The sequence below is a fragment of the Oncorhynchus clarkii genome, chromosome 3 (assembly GCF_045791955.1).
Source record: "Oncorhynchus clarkii lewisi isolate Uvic-CL-2024 chromosome 3, UVic_Ocla_1.0, whole genome shotgun sequence".
NCBI lineage: Eukaryota > Metazoa > Chordata > Actinopteri > Salmoniformes > Salmonidae > Oncorhynchus > Oncorhynchus clarkii.
This window is the reverse complement of record NC_092149.1, coordinates 81,603,327-81,613,621: the sequence shown is the minus strand read 5'-3', so window position 1 is coordinate 81,613,621 and position 10,295 is coordinate 81,603,327. Positions and strand designations below refer to the sequence as shown.

General features: G+C 42.1%; 1 pseudogene; it reads left to right on the top strand.

The window, feature by feature from the left end:
• Nucleotides 1-1,187: 1,187 nt before the first annotated feature.
• On the top strand, nt 1,188-2,185 carry LOC139406175 (7-methylguanosine phosphate-specific 5'-nucleotidase-like; annotated as a pseudogene).
• Nucleotides 2,186-10,295: the final 8,110 nt, after the last annotated feature.

The window sequence follows — 10,295 nt, the reverse complement described above, 5'->3', positions numbered from 1 at the left end:
AGGACATGGAGGCCCAGTGCGAGGCTCGCATTGTTTTAGTTCATGATTTATTACTTGTCATTATTAGAGCAATATTAGTAGATATAGTATTCTAAGGAGTTATTGATAATTCAGTGTTTTGAAATGTGTGCTTTTATTTTGAAGGTAGTCTAACTTGCTTACCAGAAGTGATGTTAACCCACATTATTTCCTTTTTGGGATCTTTATTAGGTACATTTTATATTCACAAATGCAAAAGGGCTAATTCAAAACCTAACTTTTTTCACTTTATAAATGAATTTAAACAACATGGTTGTTAAAAAATGAAAAACAGAATGAAAAACAAAAAGGCAATTAAAACTACTATTATTAAGATGATTTGTTTGTTTAGGATTCCTGGCATTGTAAAACGTTTGTATGATATTTGTTTGATAATAATACAAAAAAAATCCACAAATATTTATTATCCACCCGCACAGTAGGTAGCGGAATGTACATCCAATTGTTTGCAAACACCATTATACAAGAGAAGAAGATGAAGAAGTTTGCAGTCCAAACACTTAAAAGACACACCCTATCCCCTCAGCCCTCAAATTAATTAACACTTCTGATGGCGTTTCATTACGTCTGACGAGAATACACTTGCAGGGCAAAAGAGGAAGAGATAGTTTTTTGGTAGCTGGATAGCTAAATACTAGCTAGCTAGCTATATGACTATATAATATTGATTGCATTTCTAGTGTCACAGTCGGGCAAAAATGAGGGGACACCAACAGGTACAGGCCAATCAAAAAGGTTCTTTATTATAAACAAAAAAGTATTAACTTTAAACAAAGAAAAAGGAATGAGGTGTGAAAGTATCATAATGTAGGGTGTATGTAAAGTGCAGGGATGTGTGAATCTGTGTGTGTGAATATGATAGAGTGAAAACTATGTAAAACTATCAAAAGAAACAAACAAAACAGGATCATACCTGGAGGAGCAGAGAGAGAGACAAGAGTGGTTAGTGAAGCCGTTTAAATACCCTGAGCCCAGGTGACTCCAATCACTAACGACCCTCCTCCGCCTGCAGGAGGAACCGCCCCTGCAATGCAGAGGAGTGGCCGTGACACTAGCTAGATCCATCGTTTGGATCTTTGAACTTTTCTTGAATTAAACAACATCTCTCTAGAAAAATTATCCCAGAGCTGTCCAGTCCCTCAGTCTGTATGAGGGACCCTCAGAGGGTGGAAGAGATCATCAAGGCCATGCAGAAGGCTGGCACCAGCACGATTCAGGTGATTTCAGACATCGACATGACCCTCACACGGTTTGCCTACAATGGGAAGGGGTGCTCTCCTAGTCACAATATCCTGAAAAACAGCAGGCCCATCAGTGAGGAGTGTAAAGCACAGCTGAAGGACCTGCTCAACTCATATTACCCCATAGAGATCGATTCCAAACGGACAGCGGAGGAGAAGCTGCCACTCATGGTGGAGTGGTGGACTAAAGCCCATACTGGTGCAGCAGCGCATCAGGAAAGACCTGCTGCAGGATGTGGTGAAGGAGTCCGATGCTATGCTCAGGGAGCTCTACCAGCTGTTCTTTGACCACCTGCAGGAGCACAGCATCCATCTGCTCATCTTCTCTGCTGGGCTAGGAGACGTGCTGGAGGAGGTGATCCGCCGTTGGTCTTTCACCCCAACGTCAAGGTCTTCTCCAACTACATGGACTTTGATGAGACTGGAGTGCTGAAGGCGTTCAAAGGGGAGCTGATCCACATCTATAACAAGAGGGAGGGAGCTCTGCTGAACACGGGCCACTTCCAGGAGCTGAAGTCACGCCACAACGCCCTGCTGGTGGGAGACTCTCTGGGGGACCTGACCATGGCTGATGGGGTGCACAGCATGCAGAACATCCTCAAGATAGGCTTCCTCAACGACAAGGTGGAGGAGAGGAAGACGTCCTACCTGAATGCTTATGACATCGTGCTGGTGAAGGATGAGACCATGGAAGTGCCGAACGCCCTACTGCTCCACCTCACCAGCACCAAGTGACCTGACCATGAACTTGATCTCACTGGCCAATCAGTAACAAGCGTTCCGACGCTACAGGAATTATGTCGTGGCTGGTTTAGGAAGCTCTTGCTCAGGAAGTGCCAGTAGTCAGATACCATGAGCCAAGTCAGAATGGTTTTGTTTTTGGTTTGTCTTCTACTAAAGCTCCAATGGCTGTTTGTGTGGGTCGCTGGGATGGATTCCAGACTGTGTTTTGGAGTCGCCCTACAATTTGTTTTGATTTGCTCAGCAACCCTACTGTCACATTCTCAATTGTTTATGAACCGTCAATAGTCCAACTGAAATGGAACAGGAAAATTAGGTGACTTCGCCGCCTGGTAAATGTGTATTGGGTTTGTGGGGAGAGAAACGTTACTGGGGATATGTATGCTCTGTCTACATATGAGGAATGTATGGCACCGGTGGGACGTTTGGACACACCTACACATTCAGGGGTTTTTCTTTGTGTTTGCTGTTTTCTGCATTTTGGAGTGGTGGTGAGGACATCAAAGCTATGAAGTGTCACATTTGGGGTCATGTAGTGGCCGGGGGAGTGTTGAACAAATCAAAATATAGTTTGTATTTCAGGTTCTTCGGGGTGGCCGCCCTTTGCCTTGACAGCTTTGCGCACTCTTGATATTCTCTCAACCAGCTTCAGCTGGAATGCTTTTCCAACGGTCTTGAAGGAGTTCCCACATATGCTGAGCACTTCTTGGCTGCTTTTCCTTTACTTTGCGGTCCAACTCATCCCAAACCATCTCAATTGGGTTGAGGTCGGGTGATTGTGGAGGCCAGATCATCTGATGCAGCCTGGAGGTGTGTTGGGTCATTGTCCTGTTGAAAAATAAATTATTGTCCAGCAGAGTGTAAACCAGATGGGATGGCGTATCGCTGCAGAATCCTGTGGTAGCCATGCTGGTTAAGTGTGCCTTGAATTTTAAATAAATCACAGACAGTGTCACCAGCAAAACACCCCCACACCATCTCCATACTTCACGGTGGGAACCACACATGTGGAGATCATCCGTTCACCTACTCTGCATCTCACAAAGACACAGCAGTTGGAACCAAAAATCTAAACTTTTAACTCATCAGACCAAAGGACAGATTTCCACCGGTCTAATGTCTATTGCTTGTGTTTTTTGGCCAAAGAAAATCTCTTCTTATTGGTGTCCTTTAGTAGTGTATCTTTGCAGCAACTCGACCATGAAGGCCTGATTCATGCGGTCTCTTCTGAACAGTTGATGTTGAGATGTGTATGTTACTTGAACTCTGTGAAGTATTTATTTGGGCTGCCATTTCTGAGGCTGGTAACTCTAAAGAACTTAGAGGGGGTTTTCCTTTCCTGTGTCGGTCCTCATGAGGGCCAGTTTAATCATAGCTCTTGATGGTTTTTGCGACTGCACTTGAAGAAACTTTCAGATTTATTGAAATTTTCCGCATTGACTGACCTTCATGTCTTAAAGTAATAATGGATTGTCATTTCTCTTTGCTTATTTGAGCTTTTCCTGCCATAATATGGATTTATCTTTTGTATACCACCCCTACCTTGTCACAACACAACTGAGTGGCTCAAATGCATTAAGAAGGAAAGAATATTCCACAAATTAACTTTTAACAAGTCACACCTGTTAATTGAGGTGCATTCCAGGTGACTACCTCATGAAGCTGGTTGGGAGAGTGCCATGAGTGTGCCATGAGTGTGCGGGGCTGTCATCGGGGCAAGGGGTGGCTACTTTGAAGAATATCAAATGTGGAATATGTTTTGATTTGTTCGGCACTTTTTTGGTTGCTGCATGATTCCATCCATATGTGTTGTTTCGTGGTTTTGGTGTCTTCCACTGTTGTTCTACAATGTGGAAGGTAGTACAAGTGGGGAGGCACCCTGGAGTGAGAAGGTGCATCCAAACTTTTGACTGGTATTGTATGTATGCGTGTGGGTGCTGTTGTTTGGATATAGATGTTGTCTTCTCTGTATAGATGAAAGTTGAATGAGTTACGGTTTGTTTGTCATGTGGGACCTATCTTTGTCATATGAAGGAAAAGAAGACAGGACAATCTAACTTGACTTTTGCCGTGTCAGTTTGAAACGCCAGTGTTTTATCTTCGTGTTCTATACACCATACGCCATCTTTTTTGTTTTGTGAGACTTTGTTCTCGCACTTTTTGTTGTTGTTGAGAAGTGTCTATTTTATGAGAATGATTACAGTAAATGATGATCATGTTAGGCACTTATTTTCAGCTCTTAACAATAGACTACTGTTTTATATGGATATCATCAGTATGGAATCTGATGATACGGTGTTATGGTATAGGGTTGTGTGCGTGACTACGTTTTACAATGGACTTTTGTGGCGCCACAGTGCCACCTTGTGGTCAAAGTAATAGTAATTCGAGCCATGTGTAAATATTGACATTTTACAGTATCACTCCATGCTGGTCTCAAAGAATCCATCCACCTTTAGCCTTGATACATTGAAAGTACATGAGAAAAGTAATAGCATTTTGAACATTTGCCATGTTTATATTTTCTCTGCTGAACAGCTCATCAAAATGGCCGCCCAGACTATTTACATTGACACCTTTATTATTTATAGATTTCTCTTAATTGTTTTGCACTGACTCTCTTGTACTGGCTCTATGCACACTCACTAGACTCTACCCATACATTCCCACATACTACACTGACACTCCAATACACACACACTCCCTCTTCACATGCACTGCTGCTAGTCTGTTTATTATCTATCCTGATCTATCCTGATTCCCAAGTCACTTTTACCCTGACCTATATGTACAGACTGTATTACCTCAACCCCTGCACATTAACTTGGTACTCCTAGTACAGTGCCATCGGAAAGTATTCAGACCCCTTCATTTTTTTTACACATTTTGTTACGTTGTAGCGGTATTTATTATAGAGGGGTAAATATAAAGATTTTCTTGGGGCACCAGGTAGGTATTAACCATGCCGAAAGGAAAAGAGTAGAATAGGGAGAGTACCACTACCAGACCCACACACATCAGCAGAAGAGACTGCCTAGAGTGTAGCCTGGTTACCAGATAGCCAGTGGAGAGAAAAGAGAATACACACCATATAAAACCCACATCACAGCGGTAACCCACCTCATACAATAATAATAATAATAATAATAAAATAGCAGAGCAATTGGACAACTTCATAGAAACAATTTACAAGAAAAAATCCAGTCATCAGAGGATTTGCAATAATCTGTATTATCGTCCAGTGGAGTGCAGAGGGTATGAATGTGCAGAGGGTATGAATGTCCAGAGGGTATGAATGTCCAGAGGGTATGAATGTCCAGAGGGTATGAATGTCCAGAGGGTATGAATGTGCAGAGGGTATGCATGTCCAGAGGGTATGAATGTCCAGAGGGTATGAATGTCCAGAGGGTATGAATGTCCAGAGGGTATGAATGTCCAGAGGGTATGAATGTCCAGAGGGTATGCATGTCCAGAGGGTATGAATGTCCAGAGGGTATGAATGTCCAGAGGGTATGAATGTGCAGAGGGTATGCATGTCCAGAGGGTATGAATGTCCAGAGGGTATGAATGTCCAGAGGGTATGAATGTCCAGAGGGTATGAATGTCCAGAGGGTATGAATGTGCAGAGGGTATGAATGTCCAGAGGGTATGAATGTCCAGAGGGTATGAATGTCCAGAGGGTATGAATGTGCAGAGGGTATGAATGTCCAGAGGGTATGAATGTCCAGAGGGTATGAATGTGCAGAGGGTATGAATGTCCAGAGGGTATGAATGTGCAGAGGGTATGAATGTCCAGAGGGTATGAATGTGCAGAGGGTATGAATGTCCAGAGGGTATGAATGTGCAGAGGGTATGAATGTCCAGAGGGTATGAATGTGGGGGGTGTTCATAGACAAAACAAAGGCCTTAAAAATGTCCACAATCTTCTCGGCCACATGTCATTAGTACACCTCACCTCAATACAGTTAAAATAACAATCCACAACTTGCAAGCAACCTCCCTTTTAACTATAATGTCCACCAAAATACTTCTGGCAGGGCAATAATAGTCCAGCTCTAATGAACTTCAATGGGAAGTGCATTTGAAAAATAGTCTCTTGCAGGGTAATGCACTGGAACGAGAGGGAAGAGAAAGAGAACAAGAGAGATCTTAGCATGTGGTCTTCACGATTGCCGTCTGATGATTTGTTGGTTTGTATGTCAAAGCTTCGCAACAATGTTGCGATCCATAACGGGCGCGGTTCCAAACGATAACAACCACGACTTAGAGCGGTCACACCGATGATTGAGTTAAATATTTTATAAACTACACACGCTGAAAATAAACAAGGATGTCTGCAGCATAGCACACACAATCAAACTGTCGCGCCAACCAAGAGCTCCGCTCATCACCCAGAGAGCTGAAAGAGCTGTCTTTATTTCCTCCTTCCTTACTGCCGATGCGCTCTTAAAGTGGCAGCGCACGGTGAAGGCTCCGTGCAGGATTTCGCCACAACGTTACAGGCTTATTCTAAAATTGATTGAATACATTTTTTCCTCATCAATCTACACACTAACCCCACAATGACAAATTGAAAACAGGTCTGTTATGGGTGTAAGATGGCACAGTGATGCCATCTGTTGGTAAATGTTAATTACTGCAACTTTTACCGGTGTGCTTGAGATACCCGGATGTTTTGTAATGCACTGAACAAGACTGGTTACTCGCATCAATGCCTCTGTCTCGTCATTTAACATTCAAACAAGGTCTTTAGATATTTTTTGCAAATGTATTAAAAATAAAAAACAGAAACACCTTATTTTTCAGAATCTTTAATATGAGACTCTAAATTGAGCTCAGGTGCATCCTGTTTCCACTGATCATTCTTGAGATGTTTCTACAACTTGACTGGACTCCACCTGTGATAAATTCAATTGTTTGGACATAATTTGGAAAGGCACACGGGTGTCGATATAAGGTCCCACAGTTGATCGTGCATGTCAGAGCAAAAACCAAGCCATGAGGTCGAAGGAATTGTGCGTACAGCTCTGAAACAGGATTGTGTCGAGGCACAGATCTGGGGAAGGGTACCAAAACAATTCTGCAGCATTCAAGGTCCCCAGGAACACAGTGGTCTCCGTTATTCTTAAATGGAAGGCATTTGGAACCATCAAGACTCCTCCTAGAGCTGGCCGCCCGGTCAAACTGAGCAATCAGGGAGGTAACCAAGAACCCGATGGTCACTCTGATAGAACTCCAGAGTTCCACTTCCAGAAGGACAACAATCTCTGCATCACTCCACCAATCAGGCCTTTATGGTAGAGTGGCCAGACGAAAGTTACTCCTCAGTAAAAGGCACATGACAACCTGCTTGGAGTTTGCCAAAAGGCACCTAAAGACTCTCAGACCATGAGAAACAAGATTCTCTGGTCTGATGAAATCATGATTGAACTATTTTGCCTGAATGCCAAGTGTCACGTCTGGTGGAAACCTGACACCATCCCAACGGTGAAGCATGGTGGTGTCAGCATCATGCTGTGGGGATGTTTTTCAGCAGTAGGGACTTGGAGACTAGTCAGGATCGAGGGAAAGATGAACGGAGCAAAGTATTGAGAAACCTTATGAAAACCTGATCCAGAGCGCTCAGGGCCTCAGACTGGGGCAAATGTTTACCTTCCAACAAGACAACGAGCCTAAAGACAACACAGGAGTGGCTTCGGAACAAGTCTCAAATGTCCTTGAGTGGCCCAGCCAGAGCCCGGACTTGAACCCGATTTAACATCTCTGGAGAGACCTGAAAATATATGTGCAGCAACGTTCCCCATCCAACCTGACAGAGCTTGAGAGGATCTGCAGAGATGAATGGGAGAAACTCCCCAAATACAGGTGTTCCAAGCTTGTAGCGTCATTACCCAAGAAGACTCAAGGCTGTAATCGCTGCCAAAGGTGCTTCAACATGGTACTGAGTAAAGGGTCTGAATACTTATGTATTTGCATTGTGTGTAGATTGATGAGGGAATTTTTTTCTTCTTCTCCATTTTAGAATAAGGCTGTAATGCAACAAAATGTGGAAAAAGTCAAGGGGTCTCTTATACTTTCTGAAGGCACTGTATATTGTTTTTATTGTGTTACTATCTCCTTTTCTTTTAGAAAATATTTATTTTACTTTTGGGAACGGGCTCGTAAGGAAAGTCTACTACACCTGTTGTATTCGACACATCTGGCCAATACAATTTGATTTTATTTCTTGCACTAATTGCAATTTTGAGACCATAAACTGTGTATGTGGAGAAGACAATTGGCTATTAAATGTGCAGATTCTCTCAAATTCACAAAATATTCTATAATGTCACAACTATTGCTGTTTTGAAGCCTCTGTTGAAGCAATGGTTGTGTAGTATTTCCTGTTTTCACTGCATTTCACTGTAAAATGACTTCAGCTGAATTGCTGATTTGGACTCATACTGTTTGCTTTAAGTAATCTTTTGTGACATTTATGAAAGCGGACATTTTCTTCAGAAAATGTCAAAACAGGAAAGGCTTTACCCTCAAGATGTTTGGGGAAATAGTTAGATGTTAGAATAACAATAGTACAGTATCTGAATCTGACTCACATGGCTGTACTTGCTCACTGATTTTTGTGAAGGCCCTCATTACATAATTAATACAAAAAGATTTAACTCCTGCTGTGTCCTTAATGTTTTTTTAGGTTAAGATTATCTCTATAGAATCTACAAAGAGTCAAATATAAACTACCCAGTAGTGTCTTTTTTTTTTTTGGCGTTCATCCCCAAATGACAGATTACTAAACTCAATCTGTAGGTCAACCTGTCATTGCCAACTGCTGGAAGATCGATGAAGTGAGAAGGGGATATAAGATTTCACATTATAGTAGTCCATTTTGACCTTACACGAGTAACGTAAAGTGCAAGAATATCTGGAATGCTGGTCCCAAATGTTTGGTCTAATGACTACTGCTGCACATTGACTGCATGTGTGTGGAGCTTCTCCCTTTGTAAATATTAGCTTGAAAATAATGTAATCCACATCATTTATGTTTGGAAGTGGAACATTGAAGTTTCTAATAAGGCCAAGTAATAATCACTTGTATTTTGTCAGAAATGACCATTTGGAACGATTGTCTATGATCCATGAATCAGTCCAACACCTAAGTCCAAGACGCCAACCATTGGATTGATTGCGACCAAGTTGGGTTTTATAAATCGTTGGAAGGCTACGCATAATTGGGGTGAAATAAACCTATAGCACCACGTTTTACTAGGATACTACCTCAAAAACATTTTATGAGTCAGGCCAAGCAATTGACCTGATGCATTTTTTTTCCGCACATGTCAAGGCTGGCCTTGGGCTGATTTGAATGTGTCAAAGGTTCAACCATTACCAGGTTAAAGGTTATTAACAGGTATGCCTGTCCATCATTGTTTACGTTGGGTCTTTATATTTTTTATTTTTTATTCACACTGGAAGCAAACCAGGTTATAAAAAACAGAAGTGGTCAAGTTTTTTGACTTTCCAACTGATATTCAACTAAACAACAGTAAAGGAATGTATTGTTTTGTAATTAATAATTAATATAACACAGATATGTCTATAACACAGTGCCCCTCCAGAACTAATCAAATTTGAGTATTTCCCACTTCAGCTGGGACAGGTAGAAAAGTTCTCGCTACAAGCCTATATAACCCTACCAAGCAAAACGGCAAAAAAAAAAATGCTTTTATTTACCTTTATGCATTTACATTGTGACATGACCCCCATTTTCTCCAAAACACAATACAATAGAGGCAGGATACTTGTCCACATGATCAAGCATGTATTTAACCATCTCAACTGGGTTGAGGTCAGGTGACTGTGGAGGCCAGGTCATCTGATGCATCACTCCATCACTCCATCACTCTCCTTCTTGGTCAAATAGCCATTACACAGCCTGGATGTGTGTTGGGTCATTGTCCTGTTGAAAAACAAAGTATAGTTCCACTAAGCACAAACCAGATGGGATGGCGTATTGCTGCAGATTTCATGTGGTAGCCATGCTGGTTAAGAGTGCCTTGAATTCTAAATAAATCACTGACAGTGTCACCAGCAAAGCACCCCCACAGCATCAAACCTCCTCCTCCATGCTTCACGTTGGGAACTACACATGCGGAAGTCATCCGTTCACGTACTCTGACCCTCACAAAGACACAGCGGTTGGAACCAAAAATCTCAAAATCTCAGATTTTGACTCATATAATGTCTAATTTGCGTGTTTCTTGGCCTAGTAGTGGTTTCTTT